A 25,030-nucleotide genomic window follows, 5' to 3' on the forward strand; every position below is an offset into this window, starting at 1 on the left:
CCAATTCCATGTTTTTAAAAATATTTTTGATATATTAAATCTAATTAAAAACAAAAATTTTGGCTTCTCAAGATCTGATTTTTTTTTTTTACACGGAACCACTTTTCTGAAAGTCAAGTCAATAAATTGCTATGCCTTGCTTACTGGTTAAGAGTTACTTTCCCCTTTCTAAAAAAACAAAAACAAAAAACAAAACATGTCCATAATGTCTAGGCAGCAAACGGTTGCTGTGTAACATGGCCTTTTTACTTGTGTCTATTCTCTACACACCCACAAAAATGCATCAAAGCCAAAACCATAATTGGATGTGGGCTGAACACTGGCACAACAGAAGGAAAATTTTAACATATTACTGTACAAAGATACTGAAAACAAGCTTGTTTGAAAAGTTACAAAGCTCCATAAAATATACTAAAAAAAGAAGAGATTCCTTGATTAATACTCTAGGGAGAAAGAGGGGGGGGGGGGGACTGTAGTCCCTATAAATTACTGAACAAAAGTTCCAGTAACCTCAAGTTACTTAATCAGGAATACTAGGACATGAAATTCAGCACTGATTTTCCACGGTTAAGGATTTTTAAAAATCATACCTGGAAAATACAGGTAATCCTTGACTTACAACATATCAGTTAGCAGCCGTTCAAAGTTACACAACACTCCAAAACTACTACTGACCTGGTTTCAAAGTTATGACTGCTGTATAACCCATGCAGTCATTCACTCTTATAATGGACTGCAGGGATGTTCTAGCATTCAGCCCCCAGTGGTGGGTTTCAATTTTTTTTAGAACTTCTTCTGTAGGTGTAGCCTGTTTTGTGGGCAACATATGACCATAAATGGGCAGGCTCCATTATGGTTTTATCTCAAGAACTACCTGTAGAATTTTATTTTAATCTTATTCAATTGAATTTCTCTAAAGACAAAAAAACAGTGATGTTTCAGTGCAGCTATACAACTTCCACAGTTCTTTGCCATTAGCCAAACCTTTTGGGATTATAGGTAGTGATCAATTTACCACCAATTGCTCAGTGATCGTTCAAAGTTATGAACGTTCCCAAAGCTACTTAACATTTGTTTTTGAAGTTATGATGACCGCACATACTTCCTCCATGGTTATGTGATTTCGTTTCGGGTACTTGGCAACTGATTCACGTTTATTGCCACCTGTGGTATCCTGTATGTGACTGATTTTCAATATTACCTTCTGATCACTGGCAAAAAATGCCTATTGGAGAAAATTTATTGATTCTGCTTGCTTAACAACTGCTGTATTCATTTAATGGTTTAAAAATTGTTAAAAACTCAAGTCCAATCATGCTTATGTTACTATATAAGTTACCACAATAACTTATGATCATAATTCTGGATACAATTATGATCATAAATTGAGGACTGCATATAATAGAGATTGGTCTAAAACTTCTCTCAGGCCTTTCCTAGCATCCTGTACTGGAGCCAATTAAATGTGCACAAAAATATTTAATAAATAACATTTATTATGCAAAAGGTAAGAATCCAGTAAGACAGAATTCAATTAACTGTATAAAGCAAATGTGACTCTATTATCTATGATGAAACTTACAGTATATTCAGATTCTTGAGCCTCTAATGAGCCACAAATAATGGAATGGGCAAGCCTAGTTTCCTCTGATGCTGATTTTGATAATGGATAGATCCAAGAGATTGTTTTATGATTGTGTGAGAACTGTTTTAAAATATCTTGTGAACATCAAGTTGCCTGGTCTTTCCCTGATGCAATGTAGTTAAGTTTGGCGGTATTGTTTTATTGTGAAAACAGGAAATGTGTGCAGAGATGAAGTACCTAAAGTCTCTGTCACTTTGCTGATTTAAAGAGAAGTCTGTCCATTTTGCAAAACTATAGAGGCATGAAATTTCCTGCTCCCATGGTCAATTCCTGTTTTTGATGTCTGCTTCTCTTCTGCTTACAGCCAAATAGTATTGTCTTGATTTTGTGGGACAAGCATTTGATAAAGAAAGCATTAGGTTGATTACATCAGATTTTATTTTCATCTTCCTCCTGGCTTTTTCAGCCAGTGGGAAAAAATGTCAACCAATCACACTACTACAGCAGGAATGGAGTGGGTCTGACTCCAAGACTCTCTAAAGCTCCTTCCCATGACCCTCCTCCTACACTCATTGCATTGCAAAACAAGCTGGATTTTTTTAAAAAAGGAATCAGAAACAGAACTGAATCACAAGCAGCATTTTCGCTTAGTATTTCTCCTGCTTTTTCTTTTTTGTGTAGACATCAAAAACTGATTTCCAAATTCCACGTAATTTGTTCTGAAGGTAATGGGCCTGTTACAACATATCACTCTTGTGCTATTTCACTATTAGATCATTTCACTGTTACATGATTTCAGGTCCCAGCAAATAGTTTTCTTTACATTTCATGTTTCAGCTGTGACCAGGTCTTTCGGGAGACAACAATAAAACAGCAACAGATAATACCAGCATTATCTTGAAATGACCAATAAGTGCTTTTTAAAGTCTCATCTGATTTCATTTCTGATGTACTGAGTAGTGAAATGTAAGAGGCTTGAAATGCTTGTCAGCTGTTTTTGGATGCTGTTGGCTTAAGGAGATACAACACTACTTCAGCACCAATATTGTTCAAGATTACTTAATGTTATCTCACAAATATGTTGGTGATGGGTTCAATTCAATAATATGGAGACATGGAAGTAAAAAAAACACGTTTGACTGGTTGTTTACAAGTGTTGAAAGGCTCATACATTCAGCAAGCAAGCACTCCCTGAAGTTTCTTTTTGTTAAAAAGCAGTGCTCATTATAAGCATTGAAGGAGTAAAACAAATATCTGATCTAAGAACTTTAAATGATCAAGGCCCCTAAACTCAAGTCTGCTTAGTGTCTTGCTTAGGTATTTGTACATGGTGGCAAACATGTACATAATGGATTGGTTTGAGCTGTGTGAGGAGCTCTCTCTGAGTCAACCATAGAATCTAATGAAGCAAGCTGCTTCTAACAAAATGGCACATTGATAAAATTGTCAGCTTAAAATAGTAAACTTAAATCTAATTTCTCATGGATGGTTTTGTCTCCTTGTCTGTACAGTACACAGTGCATAAATAATAAAGTGGAATTTTAAAACTGATTTGCTGCACAGATCATAACCTAGTTTGAATTTTACACTATTTAACGGGTAGATCGTACTCGGAAATACTAAGTACATCATATAATTTAGAATGATGCATGAAGGAAAACTATTTTATTCAGGGAGATTCCATTGAATTGGACAACCATTTCTATTAACCGTGATTAGAGTGTCCAGCACAATTGAAGGGTATATCTCGTTAACTTCTGTTCTTTTATTTTTCAGATTGACCTATGTAATAACAAAAACATTAACCCTAAAACTGAAATAAATGAAAGCTATAATGTTTAAATAAAGTCAGAATTATACCCAAAGGATTTTTGAATGAGTTTGTTTTAAACAAATCAGGACAGATTCAAACAGACTTTCTAAGGACAGCTCAGTACAATGATTGAAAAAAAAGCTTTGACTAAGAACAGCAATACCTCATATTAATCTGAATTCACTGATAGAATGAAGAGAGCAGTGCTTATACCCAGTTTGGCTATTGCTTTTAAATTTAATAAAAGATTACTTTAAAATGGGGATTAGGTGGGTGAAGTTTGTATTTTCTTACATGGCGTCATGATTATGGTTTGAATCATGGATGTTTACATGTAATCTGGATATCATAAATGGATATCACAAAAAACTTTGAAACTGCAAGAACTGAAAAGCAAATTTTTATCATGTTATCACTTGCCAAAAATGGAAAACAAGCAAGATGCTGCAATGTCTTTGTAATATCAAGAAACAGAAATGTAGAAAAAACCAAGTTATTTTCTAGGGCTTCTAATGCTACATGGTCTATCAGCCATGGCGGTGTAGTGGTTAGAATATAGTATTGCGGGCTAACTCGGCCCACAGTCTGAAATTCGATCCTGTTCAGCCCCAATGTTGACTCAGTCTTCTGTTCTTCCAATGAAGAGCCAGATTGTTGGCAATATGCTGGTATTTGAAAACCATTCAGTGCTCTGTGGAGCTGTATATAAGTTTAGGTGCAGACCATGTATTATTGTGGCTATAATGTCTTTAAAAAATCTGGTATTATTTTATTTTTAAACCTGGTATTTCTTTTTTTTTTTTTTTTTTACTTCTCCTACATATGTCATGCTGGATGGTTTGAAATTCCAAGGTGCACATCTATGGCCTACAGATGGCTTGATTTCAATAATTTCCAGTCAATTTGGGAATTCAAATGAATGAATGCGAAGTGGAACATACCCTGAAAAGCACTGGCTAGATACTAAATGTTATAGGTTTTATAGCTATTTCATTTAGCTAATTATAAAATATAAATAGTATTCAATCTGCAGATTATTCTTTTAAGTAAGATTTGAAAAAGCAAAGGTTGTCACTGAATCAAGCTTGAGTTCTGGTGATCAAGTTGTTTTCTTGGAAAAGGACTGTATGGTGTTAAACTTCTGTGTTATTTCTTGAATTGTTCATCAAACCTAGAGTCTGGTGGTCTCCTGTATACACCTGAAGTACTAACAGCATCAATTCTCATGGACACCTTTTTCTAAGATCAATTTAGTACTGCCATTCTACTATTGATAGTAAAATGAAATTTTATATATTTATCTATTTTATATGGCTGCCTATTTCAACAGTGACTTTGAGCAGTGAACAGAATTAAAACAAAAACAAACATTACAAAAGTTAAATCACAAACCAGCTGAGAAATATCAAACTCAAATCACTAACATAGCCAAAAAGTGGGTTTGTGCTGTGAGTTTAACCCTCTCATTAACAATTCACAGTTGATTAACGCATAAATTCTGCCATTTCTCTGTGAATGTATTTGTGCAAACAGATCACATCAATATTTAATACCCATTTTGTGTAGATTAACAATTTGTTTCTTTATTAATTTGAGGGGGTGAAGAAAGTGTAAAGAAATATATTCTTGTATTAAAGTATTAATATTGCAGTTTTTATGGAATCTAGTTTCATATTGTTAAAGAAGTAATTAGATATTACAGTATATGTAATACAATCTTCAATGTGACCTGCTTTCCTACTTCTCTTGAAATGAAAATGTTTTAAAAATACTTTTTGCCACATTTTCCAAATCATTTTCCTCAAAAATATATGGTGTGACATCTTTAATATTTTAAGTAACATTAATGGTCTGGCATATTTGAAACTTCATAATCAAAACTCATAACTGAAGTGTACATCTGAAAATTCTCTAAGTTGCATTTTGCCACCCTTAGATATTGTTATTCTTCTGAATCACGATCTTTAAGCATTTTGAAATTACTGTCAGAAAGATTTGGATGATACATATTTCTTCATTCTATATAAATCCATTATTATTTACCTCAAGTGTTCTTATATTCTTCCTTTGAGGCTTCAGAAATACTTAGTTCCTCAGACTTTCATCTTGACCTTGAGAGCAGTAAATAAGCATGTTCTAAAAGGAAAACTTTAAATGAAAATAATGTAGTTTATTATGAGTTTTTGAAATAGTATTCCATTAAAGCAGATATTTCTTTTTCAATAGGGTTTGCAGAGAAAAGCTGAGCAATAATTGCCTATTTAGAAAGAGATCTAGTGCTTGATGTTGCACCTTCTGTTTATTTATTCAGCCATTATTCCGTGGATTCTTTTTCCACTTGCCTGGCTCTAATTGAACTAGCATGTGCTATGATGAGAAACAGCTCAGTGATCGAAGGCAGGTGCTTCTGGAAAAAGTTCAAGATTTTGTTATTGCAGTTTCAGGAGGTTCTGGAAAAGATACCTTGATCGCAACCTTCTGATTAAAGAAGTTAATTTCTAGACTCCTTTAAGAATTAGGATTTAATAATAGTTCCCAAAAATTTCAGTATGGTGCCCCAAAATGTCAATATGTCATTGAATACAATTAATGGCTTTCACTGCCATTGTTTTCAATGACATATTGACACTTCATGAATCCGGTACTAGCCTCCTATCACTTCCATTCTTTTCCCTCTTATTGACCCACCCAGAGTCATTTTCTGATATGGGCAATTAAAAAATGGTTCATAGGTCTTTGGGCATGTTATTCTAACGCTTGTTGGATTGGCTACATTGTATTTTAGTATCTTTTTTATGAATGTTCATATGATGCTTTTGGTTTTATATATATCACATGCTTTAATCATAAGGTAAATAAATAGCATCCTGAAACTCTCATTTTGTCTTGACAGTTGAGGAAGCATAGCTTAAAACGACTTAATAAGTTCATTGCAAATATGAAGCCCCAAAGTTAATAATTTGTAACTTTGTTAACCAAAACTATATCAGGTTTTTTAAAGCTAGTAACAGACCAAGATTGCTAGAAGAAGAAATGTAATTTCACACATACAAACCAGCAGTCTTAATCCAGCTTTAGGATTCTGGTAAATATTGTATTATATTGTACATACAATATATTGTATTATGTGTATTATGCAAATGTGCATGTCTGATGGGCTGAAAGGGTTACCTAACCAAGATAACTTGGATTAAAAACATTACAGCTATAGATTTACAATCATATTTAATTATAACATTTTGTTTCTTTGGTTTTTGCTTCCAGCATTATACGATTAACACCAATGGTGTGCCAGTTGTAGTTTATTACAAGCAAAGAATGAAATCTGCCAAAACAATTGCTGTCTTTCTTCTGTCCATTTTAAAATAATTTATTTGAAAGTTATGTTTCCGAGCGTCATATAAGCAGTACGAAATGCTATTTACAACAGACATCCCAATTTCCAGTCAATGTATTTTGTTAGATTTCCAATACAATTTATGAAGGACTCTTAGAATGCATCAAAAGTAGTAGTTGCATAGCAACAGACTTGAGAAATATATTGAGAAACAATATATAGGACCATAAAAATCAATTGTTGTGCATGGAATAAAAAATATGATACTTTTCACTCATGCCAGGCTAATAGTTAATACACAACATGTGTTTTGGAATATATACAGTTCATTATCCTGATTTATATAGGGATGCAGTGGCTCAGTGGTTAAGACGCTGAGCTTGTTGATCAGAAAGATCAGCAGTTCAGTGGTTTGAATCCCTAGTGCCACATAACAGAGTGAGCTCCCATTACCTGTTCCAGCTTTTGCCAACCTAGCAGTTTGAAAGCATGTAAAAATACAAGTAGAAAAATAGGAACTACCTTTGTTGGAAAGGTAACAGAGTTCCGGGCACCGTTGGTGTTTAGTCATGCCAGGCACATGACCATGGAGATGTCTGGTTCTTTGGCTTTGAAACCGAGATGAGCATCACCCCTAGGAGTGGAAACGACTAACATGCATGTGCGGGGGAACCTTTACATTTACCTTATCCTGATTTAAAAGTCTGGTTCATAGTAAAGTTAAGAATCAATTGTGTATGCCAGTAACTTCTTGTTTCTGATAACTTAAAAATCTTGCATCAAATTATCATAAAACAATAATATTTATGGTTTTTTATAAATATAAATCATGCACATATTTTTCCTATACTTCTATCAGTTGGTTACTTGATTTTTCTTGGATATTCGGCTAAGATTTCTCAAAGGCAGTTTGCTATGTACACCCTTTGAAACAAAGAAGTCAAAAATCCCATAAAATCTTTAACATTTCTGAAATAACTCTTTGGCTTTTACTTGTCAGTCATTAATAGTTCAGATTTTAATGTCTTCCTTGATTATCGTGAACTGTGCCGAATAGCTTCTGGACCCATTCATAAAGCAGATCCCATATTAGAGTTGGGCTTCTGTTAATGCTGAGTTAGCAATCTGAAGATGAAGAAACCCTCTGAGATTTGGTTGTAATGAAAAGATCACTTCATTGTCGGAGATCTGATGATCTCCACAAGCGCAGAGGAATAGTTACAGTAGTTCAGTTTAGGCACCTAATGGATGCAGGTGGCTTACTTGGGTTTCTACATTCTCTATTTGTTATCTCTGAAATGTTGAAATGGCCTAGTAGTTGCCAGTATCGCTCAATTGGAATGCAAATGCAGGGTTTCTTGCATTGGATCAGTTTAAAGATAAAAAGAGTCCCATCTGAAAACCCATTAGAAGTTCTATTTTGTTGCAAAGGAGGCAGCAAGGATTGCTTCTTCTCTCCCCAGTGTGTGTGTGTGTGTGTGTGTGTGTGTGTGTGTGTGTGTGTATGTGTGTGTGTAATTTGCATAATACTTTTTGGACAAAGTATTTACTTGGACTTCTTGGCTTAGGCTCAGAGTAATTTAGAGAATGCTAACTGTAAGGTTTAAAAAGTATTACTCTGGTCAGCACCTAATGATAGTGACATAACTGGGAATAGTAAACTACATTCCCCAACACTAGAAGACTCTTATGGTTCTTCAAAAGGCCTAAAAAGTAGTGGTGGTAGGTGGTGCTGAGACTAGATATTTGTGGATTGATTGTTTCAAAGAAGGTGGATTACCAACAAGAAATATTTGGGGTACTGATGGTGTCATTTCTACAAGGAGGGGATCCCTGAGCATAACAATGCATATCCACAATTGTTGCATACCGGCCTATCAGTATATTCTGAACCAACTAAAGCCTCTGGAAGTTCTTCAAGATCACCCCACATTGCAGTAATTCTCTTGGAAAGAGCCAGAGCATGAGTGACAGGTTACACAACACAAAGCTGTGCAAAAACCTCAGTTTACGGCTACTACCTACTCTTTGAACAAGAGCTCAAAGTCCACGACGTTCCAAAGTGCATACCAGATCTGCCTGGGGAGTGCAATCTTATTCAGTACTAAACATGGAAGATCATCATATCCAGGAGCTTGTCAAAATGCTAAATCACTCTATAGGGTTGAGCTGAAGCCTGTTCTTCGCCATCTATACAACTATAGCTATCAAGCATAATCTCCTTTGCCAGTATTTTATTTGGTAAATAACTTTAGTATTTATTGTTATATTTAGCCTGTGCTTTTAATGTGCCATATTCTGTTTTGACTTTTATAGTTCTTGAAGTCTTGCAGAAAGATAGAGTATAAATACAATAAAAGAGAAGGAAGGAAGGAAGGAAGGAAAGAGGAAGGAAAAGTGATCTAATATTGTTGCTGAATTCAGCAATGAACTTTTATTTCTTGTCTAGTTCTACAATGCATATCTGCAGTTACATGTACAGTACAAATGGTAGTAATTTTACAAGTGACAGATAATATAAATATACTTTTATAGTTTCTGCCTTGTTATTTGTCACATCTTTGGTTAAAAAGATAATTTTCCTAGCTAACATGGCATGCTCATCACTACTGGTGTCACATAATCAAATGATTTGGGATAACATTGAAATGAAGGAATGCTGAAATAAGTATTTTAGAGATTTTGGGGTTTTATGGAGCGATAGTGATATGTTGAAGAATAAGTTGAAATGAATGCTATTGTCCAAGAAAAAATAATAATGGAAAGGAAGGAATAATTGAGAATGCTAACAAAAAAAGAAAGCTGCAGATATACAGTAGGAGCTGAAAATACAGATATGTTAAAATATGGATATAGTTTGCTTGTGAAGCAGTTATGTAATGTGCCTTGTGTGTGTTGGAAAGCTGAATCTATACCTGATAATTTGAACAATGCTATTATTATTTCGCATGGAATGAGAAAGATAGCAACACTGAATGTGAAATGTTTAAAGATGTTAGGAATGGCTGGGAAGGCTTACTGAGTTGATGAGATCCTCAAAATGAAAAGAGGGAAATTTTAAAAAAAGAATATATGAAATTGTACAGATGTAATGGCAGGAAGGATTATATGCAAAAGTAGAAGGTTATATAAAGGTATTGATGCTGGTGTAAAATAGATTTAGCTATGTTTCTTTCCATTTCTTAAAATCCTTTCTTAAAATATCTTGCCTTTAATTTCTTTGGCTTATTATTTCTAACTTTTCATAATGTTGTTTATTTCAAAACGGATCTGTTTGGTGTGTATATTTGCATGTATGCCAGTGGGTCTCTATAAACATCTTGGCTGAAGCTCATTTTTTTTAATGGTTGCATTTTCTTTGAAGAGTGTACCTATGAATCTCTTGGGATGAGTTGGGAGGGATGTCAAAGACAGATTTTTAGTGAGCAAGGATCCTGGAACCAGGAGGAGATGGTATGGAAAAGATCCCATCAGTTTGCCTTCTAGTAAATAAATACTAGATTGGTCACATCCAACATAGCAGATATTTTGTGGCATGCATTCATCATTTTGATTATGCCTTGAAACTCAAAAAGTATGTATGTATGTATGTATGTATGTATGTATGTATGTATGTATGTATGTATTTAGTTATTTAGTTATTTAGTTATTTATTTATTTACCACCTTTATTATTCTTATGAACAAATGGTGAACATAACTAATTCTATTTTTTTAATCAAGGATTATTCATGTTATTCTCTAAGCAACTAATGTAGATTAGATGAAGGCACAATATGTAGCCCAAGATTGCAATCAGGATAATAGCTTAATCCAAGCAAAATATTATATTCCCTGCACTATAGTAACTGTTTGGAAAGTTCCGTTACTTTGAGATAATAAATTTGAGCATATTATAACCTTCTGGCAATTTATGATGTATTATATTGCTGTAAAATATAAATTATTTTCTGCTAAAAATCTGCAAGAAATGTAAAAATAAATAAAAGGTTTATGAGCAGAGTGATGTTACAACCAAACTGCATTGATTTTTTTACAAACATAAATTACCTGCAAGTCCTTTACCAATTCTAAGTACAAAATGTAATATTTGTGCTCCAAACTGTAATGTAGTGCTTCATTTCTCCCGTAATTTCTGAATCTGGAAACCAAAATAACGTTCTCCCTCCCACTTTTTTAGTTTACAGCTTGATCTCCAAAGGCTATTTCATGGTCTGGTAGACTCTAATGGAAGTTGCTGGTAATGAGATAACATTTATTTATAAAGAAACTACATTTACTTACTGTACCTGAAATGTATTAGGGGCAAAGTGTATATTTTCCACTATATTGTAGATCGTCAGTGATGATACAGTTGATTAAAGAGAATTGGAAACCAACCACACAAGTGGCAACTAGAATACGTGGCTCCTAATTTCTTTTTGTAAGGGATGAGCAGAGAGATTGTGAGATTATGCCGTCACATCCATTACCTTGAGTGAGCATACCATAAGAAAGAAGGGGGCAGACAACAGCCAATTGGGCAGAAAAAGCAAACAAGACTGCAAACAAGACTCACCTTACAAGGTGATTGTGACAGGAAATTAGGAGGGGCAAGGTGTGTTGGATACGCTCACTGCATTGAGTTATTTAAAAAAATAATTAAGGTGGGATACAAATTAAAAAACCCAAACAAATAAATACTGTAAAATTAAATACATCATGTAAGCAGCATCTGCCTATTGTTTTCACTAGCCTGTATAAAAGACATGCAGTGGAAAGCCTTTTCTCTATGTTGTTTCTATGTTTTCTCTAACTTGAATCAGAGCTGAAAAATCTTGGATGAGAAGAAAAACAAGAAAGTCCAGTTACTTCTTGAAAAAGCACCTTTGGGACAATCATTATCTGGAGCATTGAGAATTTCCATAGATATTTACCAGCTGTTGCTTGTTTTTATTTATTTATTACATTTATATCTCATTCTTCCTCCAGGTCTTTAAAGACAGTGTAGTTTTCCATTCCTCATTTAATCCGCCCCGTCACCTTGAGAGGAAATTTAATCTGATAGTTACTGACCTGACCTCCTCAGTTCTATTTGAATATTTTAATATGTACATCCCAATGTCTTGGGGATCTCTGCTTCAGTAGGAATGACACTATCCCATGTTTTTTACTAGGCACTATCTCTTGTTATTCTATCAGAAATTAAGTAATATAGGTTAGATTGAGAACAAATACCTGATCCCAAATGGCAAAATAATCAGGATCGTAGCTAATGTAAGCATCATATTATATTACTTGGCACATATAAACAGAACTCATTAAATTACACCTTTCAATAAAATGCTAGGGGTATAAGTTAATGACTTTTTTTTAAAACTGAAGTGGAATATAGAGTTGACTATGGTGTCAAAAGGTGGGATCTTAGCCCTGTACCTTTCAATATTTTTATTAATGATTTAGAGGAGGAAGTGTAAGGAATATTTAGCTTATATGCAGTGGATACAAATCTGGATTGGATAATTAATACCCTAGAATGCAAAAGTAAAACTCAGAATGGCCTTGACAGGTGGACTAATTGTTTGAAAATAACAGAATGAAACTTAACAAAGGCAAAGTTAGGAAAAAGAAATTAAATACTTAAATACAAAATGGAAAATAATTGATTTGATACTACTTTTGAAAAAGATATTGGAGCAACAGTTGATTATAACCCAAATATATAATCAATGTGCTGAAACTGCAGAAAGAACAGATTTGTGTTCAGAGGTACAGTTTCCAAATCACATGAAAAAGGTATTCCATTTTAATCTATAATTAGAGCCTACCTTGAGTATTGTGTGCACTATGATTTAAGAAGAAATTTGAAAAAAAAAGGACAATAACATTGATCAAATAAGTACTATGAAAAGAGAATAAAGGACTAGGAATGTTTAGCCTTAAGCATAACAGACTGGATATAACAAAACTGTTCAAATATCTGAAATTGTGTATAACAGAGAAGATGTTCAAAAGCTTTTTCTTTTCTAGGGTGTAGCACATAGAATAATGCATTTAAATCAGAGGAAGTCAAATTCTCATTTAATATTGGAAAAGTCTTTCAAGTAATACCAGCAGTTTGACAGAAGAGCCAATTACCTAGAGAGGTGGAGATTTCTTCTTCATTGGATGTGTTCAAATGGAAACTAAACTAAGCATTAAAGAAAGAATTGGACTTAACAGGCTAAATAGTTACATTTTTCCCAATCTGTGTTTATATTTCTATCTCAATATTGTATTGCACATTCTGTTCCAGAACTTGAAGTTGGAAGTTTAATACTTAATGGTGCACTTTGGTTGTTTGGGTGCAGAGATAAACAGCTAAAAAGTATACTCCATGTGTGCAATTTCTCGTATCTGATACATTTAGTTCTTTCTCTACAATAGTACAGAAGTGGTTTGCTAGTGCCCTGGTATTTAGTCCAAAATGTTATCATAATCAATGGTACTGAAGGTTGCTGAGAAATCAAAGAAGGCTAGCATGGATGAACACTTGCACTACAAATCTTTCTTAGATTATCAAGTACAACCAATGTGATCTCAATAATATATTCTAGTTTGAAACCAGATTCAAAGTGGTCTATTTTTTCAAGAGCTTTGAAACTGCAACATGCCCACCTTATCAAGAAAAAGGTTGAAGATAGGATGAAAATTGTACAAGTATGTTGGGTTCAGCAATTATTTTTTCAGGATAATGAGTTGCACCACTATTGTACTTATATAAGCTAGTAGAACCACACTCTTAAGTATGTTTTTAACATTTCATGGATCTAATACTATATCAACTCCCTTGAACTCTTAACTGAGCAGGAGGGCCACAGAACTAACAGCCACAAGGGCCCTGTTTTTAGAAAAAACAGGTTCAAAGTTATCTTAAGGTAACTGGACCAGCCCCTCCTTGTCCAAAAGGCACTGGGTTACCTTAAACAAGGATGCTGGCCAGCAATCAATGGATGTAATAAAAGTGGAGAAATAATTGCACATTGCTACTCTTACCACCACAATGTAATCTTTAAGAAAGGCTCTTATCTGGACTTGGTCAAATTCATTATTTGTCTTCTCCAATAGTCATCACTTCTGCCACTTCATCGTCTGGAAGATCCACTAGAATCCACAAATAGAATAGAATAACATAGTTGGAAGGGACGTCGAAGGTCTTCTAATCCAAACTCCTGGTTAGGCAGGAAACCCTACACCACTTCAGACAAAAGGATATCCAACATCTTAAAAACATCCAGTGTTGGAGCATTCACAATTTATGGAGGCAAGTTGTTCCATTGATTACGGTAATTGTTCTGTCAGGAAATTTCTCCTCAGTTCTAGTTGTTTCTCTCCTTGATTAGATTCCACCCATTGCTTCTTGTCCTACCTTGTCAGGTGTCAGCGTTCCAAATATCGTGCAGAATTAAATCAGAGTCCAAGCCAAAACTATCCTTAAAGTTCCAATTTAATAAGTCAGACATGTTGGCAACAAACTGTGGAAATCCCAATTCTGAAAACTTCCTGGGATTTCACCCAGTTGAAGGTTCATGATCTTATCCCCATACCCATAAATCCATCACATGGTCCAATCTTCTTCAGCCATGCTGGCATTTCCACCCATCTAGTTCCGGTCAGATGCAGAGGTGCAGAGACAAAAGATGGCCTTGGCTTCAAGAAAAGAATGACAACTATACTTTCCACAATTCTACTCCTTTCTATTCCCCCTCCCAATTACTACACTAATGAAACAGCATAATGAAATAATAGAGAGTGTGGGAGGCCAAAGATCTTAAAAGGGATATAACTGCAGGCCTGACAGGTAGCCTCTTCTCAGAAGAAAAATGTTTCCTAAAAAGAGAATAACATAAAAGTTAACATAACAAAACTAACCACCTCCCCCGCTGGGGGACCCTTTGGCTTATTGGGAAACTTCTCATGGAATTGTTCTACTAACTTCTCCACTTTTAGGTTCCATATTTTTACCCAAGTAGCTTCAGACAAAGGATAACCCTTCCATTGCACTTAGTACTGTAAGCGACTCCTATTCAGCCTGGAGTGTACAATTTTTTCCACCTCAGATTGTGTTTCCCCTTCTATCACTACAGGAGGAGGGAAAACTTGGGTGGATGCTCTTATGCTGGACCCAATTACTGGCTTCAACAAGCTACAATGAAATTCTGGGTCAATTTTCCCTAGACTTCTGGGTAGACTGAGTTGAACTGTAACTGGGTTAACTATCTTCACTATTGGGAATGGACCTAGAAATTTTGGACCAAATTCCTTGCTAGGCATTCCTAATCTCATGTATTTGGGAGATACATAAACTTTGTCCCCCACACGAAAGAGGGGCTGGAGCAAGTGATGTTTATCAACTTGCTTCTTGTAGGCTTCTGCTGCATCTGCTAGAGCCTTCTTCGTATTCTCCCATCCTTTCTTTGGTGTGTCCATCCATTCATTCAAAAACATGGAGGAGGGAGGTTCTCTAGGCAGCTCAGGCATAGCAACAAATTCCATGCCACTGGTAATCTAGAAAGGAGTTAATTCAGTGCTGCTGTGGACCGCATTGTTGTTCGCTGAAGGGTACCAAGTCTGACCAGTTGTCTTACTGATAATCCACATAACACCAGATGTATTGTTCCACCACCGCATTGGTCATCTCTGCTGCACAGTTCATGCTGGGATGAACCTCTGAGCTCAGTTCTTGTGTGGCCCCAATGGATCTCAAGACCTCTCTCCAGAACCTGGCTGTGAACTGGACCCCATGGTCTGAAATGATCCTCTTGGGCACTCTGTGCAGGCGATAAATGTGTTTCACAAACATTTTCACTAATTTCTTTGCGGATGGCAATCCTGAGCAAACAATGAAATGTGCTGTTTGGAAACCAAATCAATAACTGTCCAGATTACTCTATTCCCACTGCTGTCTGGGAGTTCGATGATGAAGTCCATTGTGACCTCTTCCCATGGTCAGTTAGGGCTGGTCACTCATTGTAGCAGTCCAGGGGACTTCTCCGGCAGTGGTTTCATCATTGCGCAAGTAGCACAGCTTTTTACGTAATATTCCACCTCCTTGGCCACCATAATTGATGCCTGGTGAGGTGGAGCGTTTTTAGGAATCCAACATGGCGTCTTAGTTCTGCCTCATGGCTTCACTGTAGAACTTCCAGCCTCATCCCCGTGGTGACATACAGTTTTGACCCCTTCCAGGCTAATCCATTTTCCATCGTTAGGATATCCTGGTTATAGTTGAGCCACTGGTCTGTTGGGAGTTCCAATTTCATAACTGTTATCAGCTTATCCTGACTTCTATTAGTGACTTGGGCTGTCTTTTGGTGGGAGGAAGAAATGATGGGGTGAACAACAACTCCCTTCTTACTGTCGTACTGTGATTTTCTCGACAAAACATCCCCCAACAAGGTTTTTGTTACTTGTTGGATCTCTGGAATTTTTGTCTCTGCTGCAGGTGCTGCAGGTTCTGGGCTCTTGGGTTCAATCATCCCTGGCTGGCCCTTTTCCTCCACCAGTGGTGGTGGCTCAAACGCAATCATCAATTTCCTACCACCGTCTTCCCACTTTATCGTAGGCTTCCACTTGTCAAGCCATGCAAGCCCCAAGATAATTGATTCTGGTGTCTCTGGAGCCACAATGAATCTGAGAAGCTCATAGTGGCGGCCCATTTGTAACTTTACCAGTTCAGTTATTAGCGTGGCTGGGACGCCTCCAATTAGCGTTCCATCTACCTGGTCAACCTGAATGGGACAGGCTAGAAGTCTTGTGCGTATGCCTAGTTGCTTGACAATTGACATGCTGATTAAGCATCGAGTACAACCGGTGTCCACAACTGCTTCAAATTCCCCTTCCACTCCCATCTCAGGCACTTGGAGGTTGACTTGGAAGGCGACAGGGTGGATGGGTGCATTCAGCATTGGGTCATCTTCAGCATTTTCCTCCTCCGAGGCCTCCCCATTGGTAGGATTCTTCGTTACCTTAGGTTGGGGATCTTTTTCCAGAGGTTGTTGACCCAGATGACTCTTTTCTGGTGGCATCTGGGGCACGTTTGTGACATTGGGGCTGGAGCCAAGTACTCTGATGCTCTGTGGCCAAGTTGACAGCAATGGTGGCATTGTATTGGCCCCCACAAGGAAAGAAACCTAGTTACATCTCTAAACTTAGGAACCGCCTCATTACATTGTTCCGCTATCCATCCTGTAGCTTGCCCCTTGGTAATCCCTTGTTCCATTATCGAGAACCCTTCTTTGTAGGAAGGTTGGGTAAGAACCTGTTGGGGCATTGCAGGGAAGACTGGAACCAGTGGGGAGGTCAATCACTGGGTTGGCCACTGCCTAGTTATCTGCCATGATGCCATCTGTTGAAGGAGGGCAGGTGCCCACTGGCATCCCTTCCATCCATGACCTGGGGTTAAGACCCATCCCGGGGTTCCTGATTCACAGGTTGCAGTTCAACCAACAATAGCTGGCAGGAGAGGTTGTGTGCCAAGGCCCCCTCTGCTGGCTTGGAGGAGTTATGGGCCAAGGCCCCTCTGCTGGCTTGGAAGATTTTACCATGTGGATGGCCAAACATTTCATTTTCATTTTCATTCATTTATTTCATTTGTATGCCGCCCTTTTCACCTGAGGGGGACTCAGGGCGGCTCACAACTTGACAAGGGGAAAGGGGATACAAACAGTTTGACAACAACACAAAATAATACATAATTTAAAAAGCACAACATAATTGGGTGCCCACTGGCATATTTTCTATCCATACTCTGGGAATAAAGCCCAATTTGGTGGTGCTTCATTCACAAGCTGCAGCCCAATTTCTGGTGGCTGGCAAATGAAAGATGCTGGCCAAATTCCTTCTTGCTGGCTGGGTTGAATTTCCCATTTTGATAGGGAATCTGTCTTCAACTCAGTTGCAGGGTGTTGGGTCATTTAATTTATCACTGTTTGGAAGGAGTCAAAATCTCCACTCCAGTTCTTTTTCTCCAAGCCTTGGCTGGGGGAAGGAGGGGGAGTCCTTCGGGATTGGACGGCCTATAAATAAAATTAAACTTACAAACTTACAAACTTACAAACTTACATTTAGTTGCTCAAGTTGATCTGGGACTTTCATTCTCCAGCCGCGTGGTGAATTAGTTTTCCCAGTCCCCTCTGGCTGCATCTTCCCAGATGCTATTTATCTGAAAATTTCCTCTCCCACAAATTCCTTTGCTGCTTGGGATGTAGAAAAGCATCTCATCACAGCTTCTTATCTCAAAAAGCTTTCTCATAATTGTTCTCTGATATTTTACGCTGACCCGGTCAGCATTGGGAAAGCAGCACTCCCGCCCCACTACCCCTGCCAGGGGCTGGTGATTTATTTTAGAGAGAGAATTGGGATAATGTTAGAGTTCCAAATATAATGCAGAATTAAATCAGAGTCCAAGGCAAAACTAAAGTTCCAATTTAATAAGTCAGACATATTGGCAACAAACTGTGGAAATCTCAATTCTGAAAACTTCCTGGGATTTCACCCAGTTGGAAGTTCACGATCTTATCCCCACACCCATAAATCCATCACATGGTCCAATCTTCTTCAGCCATGCTGGCATTTCCACACATCTAGTTCCGGTCAGATGCAGAGGTGCGGAGACAAAAGATGACCTTGGCTTCTAGAAAAGAATGACAACTACACATTCCACAATTCTATTCCTTTCTATTCCCCCTCCCAATTATTACACTAATGAAACAGCATAATGAAATAATAGAGAGTGTGGCAGGCAAAGATCGTAAAAGGGATATAATTATAGGCCTGACATCAGGTTCTTTGGAGAATAGTTTGACTCCCTCTTCTTTGTGGCAGCCCTTTAGATATTGGAGCACTGCTATCATGTCACCCCTAGTCCTTCTTTTCATTAAACTAGATGTACCCATTTTCTGCAGCCTTTCTTCATATGTTTTAGCCTCCAGTCCCCTAATCATCTTTGTTGATCTTTAAATAGATTGAAGTTGTATGGATGCAGGTCCACAGAGTTGTAATCCAACACATCTGTCAATACAAGCAATAATTAATACCTCAGTTGAACCACATATCAACATCTCAAAAAGAATTGCAAGGTTCCTCTTAGACCAAACCAGATCAATCACTGTTTTGGGTAGACCTATAACTGAGAACAGCAATAGAACATTGCAGGTTTAACATGGAGTAATTTGTTCATGGCAAAGGAGTGATGATAATATCCACCAACTACAGATCATAGCCATGGTGGTGCAATGGTTAGAGTGCAGTACTGCAGGCTACTTCTGCTGACAGCTGTCTGCCTGCAATTTTGCAGATCGAATCTAAGGTTGACTCAGCTTTCCATCTTTCCGAGGTGGGTAAAATGTGGACCCACATTGATGGGGGCAATAGGCTTACTGTAAACCACTTAGAGAAGGCTATAAAGCACTGTGGAGTGGTATATAAGTATAAGTGCTATTGCTATCATATGCTGGGTAAGATTCATGGTTGCTAGGAGCTCTCGAGACACCTCTGATTCTGTACCCCAAAAAGGTAGAATCATAAGTCTGGGGAATTGTCATAGCACTGATCAGCATAGGTAGGATAACTGCTATGTATAAGGGAGATAACAGTCAGAAGTTTGGATATTTCCATCTAGTCATTAGAAGACAAACTGAACTCAAGGGAAACTTGACTTTATAAGCTGAGAGATTAGGGATCTCAGAATTCAGAGCAAGGGACACTTTTCTTTTCTTAAACTTTGCTTTAGTTGGGAAGCTTTTCCTTGTGATTTATCCATTGTGTCCTGATGCTTGGCATTTTGCTTGAAATACACCATAAAAATGTACTCTATTCAACCATAAATCAAAGAAACTTCCAAGGGATGCAGGCTGCATCATGTAAAGAGCTCAATGAGCTAGAGCCCTGCATCATTTAGGGAAAAGAAAATCCTCAAGCTACCTGACTAAACTGAGCAATTGAATTTTTATAACTGTTGAAATGTTTTACATGATCCCTTTAACTGTGGGCCTGTGTTATGCCTCCCAGGAGTCTTTTTTTAGCTTGATTTGTAAACTTTTATGTGACACAGAGATAAATGCGAGTATCTTATGAGGCTGTTCTAGCAAGTTGATTTAACCTGTGAGAAACATTTAGCTAACATTAAAAATAAAATTTGATTGAAAAGCTGGAATGAACTAGCAGCCTATTCCATTAAATTATTGTGGCATATATGTAGCTGTTTTGATATGCTTACATGCTTTATATAAGAGGAAAGAATTAGAAGTAAAGTATGAAAAATGTAGAACAGAAATTCAAAATTCAAAATAATTTATCTGGGCTCTCTTTTTTTCTAGTCTGCTTAATGATGTAGAAATTGGATGCTAGAATTACAATCCAATTCTTGGTCACACTATAACCTGCAGCCATGCAGAGATGAGAAATGTAAGAGCTGCACTCAGGCATAAGCTGTTGCTGAGAACAAAATGCACGTGAGATAATCTATGAGCATATGTTATGAGCATACAACATACCCAGTGAAGTACGGTGGTGAGGCAAGAGCGTGGCAGCGGCGAGAAGCAACGTCCTCGCTGCTGTGTCCGAGAATCAGTGCCTCTTTTGCATATTAAATCTTTTGCTTTTTAACTCCGCCTTAACTTTTAAAAGGCGAAAAATTCCTTAAGCAAAAGAGGCCCTGAGTTCTCTGGCCTCCTCCTAGTTAACACTGAGAGCAGACACTAAGCCACTGTGACTTGAAATCTGGTAGCAACTATCCTGGCTTTAATTCATTAAAAAAATATTTAAAACTCTTTCCTTTCTCTCAGGAGACTGGGGAGGCTCCACCTCCCTTGCCTCTAGTGACTGCACGTCCCTGAACATACCACTCTTGAACAATGTGATGGAGATGTTACGTATTAGATAGCAATATAGACAATATTATCAGAAAAATATCCTGTGAATTCACAAACATGTTAAACGAAAGAATAATGAGAGGTTTAACAATAAATGTAGAAGATGGCAAATTGGATCATTTTTACTAAGTTTTACTAAAACATTCAGTAAGCACAAGAAATAAAAAACACATGTCGATATTACTACCATCATATAGTGTCACAAATATGTCTTTAGATTATCTGTAAGTATCTATCCAGGTCTCTGGATACATATTATATCTGGGAGTGGAGGAGATATTGCTATATCCCGCATATTGAAGATGGCGAGTGGGACCTCGTCAAAATGTTGCCAAGATATTCTCAATCTTACACAGGGAAAGACCTGAATATGCCAAGACCTGCATACCCATACCCGTGAAATAAATATATATATAAATATATATATAAATATATATATTTGAAATCCCAGTAAGGGTATGGCTAGCTGATGAGAGCTAAATAGCTTGAAATAGATCTATACTAGTCTCCCTTTATTTATTTATCAGCACAAATAAAACACACACACACACACACACACACATATGTGTGTGTGTGTGTGTGTGTGTGTGTGTGTTTTATATTTGTGCTTTTTATATATATAACAAAGACAACAATAAAAATATTGGGTTTCTGTCGTGATGGACTCTTGTGACAAGCCGATTGACAGAGAATGGAAGCAGTTAGCTTCCTCCCATAATTGGGGCATACCAGGGGTTGTGACTATATATATATATATATATATATATATATATATATATATATATATATATATATATATATATATATATATATATATATATATATATATATATATATATATGATTTTTACAACCCCTGGTAAGCCCCAATTATGGGAGGAAGCTAACTGCTTCCATCATCTGTCCTTCGGCTCGTCACAAGAGTCCATCACGACAGAAACCCAATATTTTTACTGTTGCCTTTGTTATATTTGTGGTTTTTTATTTGTGCTGATAAATAAATAAAGGGAGACTAGTATAGATCTATTTCAAGCTATTTAGCTCTCATCAGCTAGCCATACCCTTACTTTATTTATTTATTTATCAGCACAAATAAAAAAACACAAATATAACAAAGGCAACAGTAAAAATATTGGGTTTCTGTCGTGATGGACTCTTGTGACGAGCCGAAGGACAGATGATGGAAGCAGTTAGCTTCCTCCCATAATTGGGGCTTACCAGGGGTTGTAAAAATCTAATAGATACCTTTCACCCTGGCTTCGCTGATAAACGGATAAGAGCCTGTGGCCTAATGGCTAAGATCTCTGCCTAGTGTGCCTACTATGCCATATAGCCCAGGTTCAAATCCCAGTAAGGGTATGGCTAGCTGATGAGAGCTAAATAGCTTGAAATAGATCTATACTAGTCTCCCTTTATTTATTTATCAGCACAAATAAAAACACACACACATACACACACACACACACACACACACACACACACACACACACACACACACACACACACACACACACACATATATATATATATATATATATATATATATATATATATATATATATATATATATATATATATATATAATATCAGCACAAATAAAAAAACACAAATATAACAAAGGCAACAGTAAAAATATTGGGTTTCTGTCATGATGGACTCTTGTGACGAGCCGATTGACAGATGATGGAAGCAGTTAGCTTCCTCCCATAATTGGGGCTTACCAGGGGTTGTAAAAAAATCTTATATATATATATATATATATATATATATATATATATATGTATGTATGTATGTATGTATGTATGTATGTATGTATGTATGTATATGTATATGTATATGTATACACACACACACACACAAACACACACACACACACACACACACACACACACACACACACACACACACACATATATATATATATATATATATATATATATATATATATATATATATATATATATATATGCTTTGCTTAGTGCTGCAAGGACAAATCTCCCATTCCATTTAACACTAATAAAAGCCACTAATAAATAAACCCAGAAGTCCTAGCTAATGTGACTTTGGCACAGGGCAAAAGAAAAGTGAAATTCTAAGCAGGGTCTTTTGAAAGCCTTTATCAAATTAATTGATCTAAACTTTCGTATTATGCAGGCTTTTATTAGAAACCCACAGCCATATGCCTTTCCCCCCCATCTTCCTGCAGGCTGGTGCCTATGCAAATACAGTTAGGCTATGTTACATATTCTTTTTGGGATTCAGTGCACCTTTTTCTAGTTCTCCTCTCACCTTTACAATCAGCAGGAGGGCAGTATTATTGAAATCCTACTTGCAATTTTTTTCAGCAGAACTTTGGCTAATGATTAATTATGCATTAAGTCTGTTAATGCATTAAACCTCAGGATGTCCTACATAGATTCATCTCCTCTATCAGTGTGCTTTCATTACACAGTTTAAGAATAAATCATCAAATTTGCTGATGCTTTCTAAGCACTTTGGAGAAAACAATCAAATATATTTTAGCTCAGTCACAGAAGATGTTCTATGATTGGAGAAGAATGAGCTGAACTATAGAATAACTCAGCATCACACAATATTCCCAAAGCTTTTAAATCTATAAATCTATTTTATAGATATTCTTAAGTATTAGAATGGAAAGGGAAGAATTAATTAAATTAATTAAATAAAGATGTGATTTGAACTGAATACTCATTACTGTCAAAGACTTTGAAGCACAACACAATTTCCATTACATTTATATAAACTGAATTAACAAAGCACATTTAATTAAAATTTAATTATAATTGTTGAATAAACTACAACTATCTAAGCTCACTGTTTAATACTAATCAGGAAATCTTGTTTTAACCAAAAATTTAGTTGTATTTTGACAATAGATTTAGTCAAAACAAGAAGAAAAAAATTATTGTGGATTAAAAAAAGGTAAGGGAGCCAGTGTTGTCTGAAGATGCTTCCAGGTCATGTGGCCAGCATGACTATATGCCAAGGAACACAGAATGCTGCTACCTTCCCACCGAAGTGGTACCAATTTATCTACCTATACTTGCATTTGTATACTTTCAGGCTGCTAGGTTTGCAGGAGCAATACAAGCTCACCCTAGCATGCAGCACTTGGGTCTTGAACTTGGCTATAAGCTTTCCATCTAACAAGATCAGCCTCTCTAACTGCTGAGGATCACATCTAAAGTTATGTATAAATCCACAACAATTTGTAACCATAGCACCACTGCTTATTCCAATGGCTGTAAAAACTCCCCATATAATTTTATAGTCTTTATTCCATTTCATTTCTCATATTTCCAGTCCCTTGGCATTTATTTGATATTTATCAATAATATATATTTTAATGGACAAATTTATTTCAGCCTGTAGCTAATACCCCATGTTTTTTTTCCCCCTGGAAGTTTAAGAGTCCACAGATTATAAGAAGTCTAAACTTCAAAGTCCAATCGTTCAGTGTTGTTAGAAGATAAAGTCAACTTTTAAGCAATAAAAAAACTTGAGTGCGGAAGGGGAAGGGCAGCTTTTCATTGTGCATAGAGTTAACCCCACTGCTCTGTATTATGTGGGCACACAATAACTGTCAGTTCCAAACCTTAATTTCAAAGAAAATTACTGTGTGTAGATATTAAGGGATTATACTATGAACAAACTATGGGAGAAGGCTAATATATTCCTACTCTATCAAAGGGCTTTCACAAAATGTCTGGCTGCTTTCTGTAGGAAATAAGGCAGGCTTATTTATTTAATGCAGTATGATTTTTCTTTTGCTTTGTGAGCTTTATTTATGAACAGAAAAGGTATTTTATACACAAAACCAAGCAAGTCATCTTAAATGCTACACTAGACTTCTAATTATATCTTTGCAATATGTAGTGAGTCTTAAATTACAAATGTTACATAATTTGTATCTTCTGTGGGCCCAAACCACAAAATCACCTGTTTAATTTCAGTTTGTCTTTGATTGGTGCTTGCTACTGTAATTTGGAACTTCACTTTTGAGCCAAGGTAGTGAATGCCTATAGTTAAGAATGCACAGTTGCATGAAGCTTTGTTGGATAATAAAGTATTTCAAAACAAATCTGTGCTTTGTTCTGCTTTTGGGGAGGGAAATTATATTAGTCCTGATTAATTATGCTTTGAGATGACATTAAACTTAGGCTGGCACAGATTGCCAAGCAATACCAACAATAAAAGTTTTAGCATCAGAATACAGCCAGTAATTTGATTGCTGATATATGGAGCAGAATAAATTACAGTTGAGTTTGCCACATGGCAAAATGTTTTTTTTTAAATGAATGGGCAAAGTACACAAGTACACAAGCACACAAGTGTATCCAATGAAGTTTTATTTTATTTTTGGTAATTGCAAATTTAAGCACAG

The sequence above is a fragment of the Thamnophis elegans genome, chromosome 10, assembly GCF_009769535.1.
Source record: "Thamnophis elegans isolate rThaEle1 chromosome 10, rThaEle1.pri, whole genome shotgun sequence".
Taxonomy (NCBI): Eukaryota; Metazoa; Chordata; class Lepidosauria; order Squamata; family Colubridae; genus Thamnophis; species Thamnophis elegans.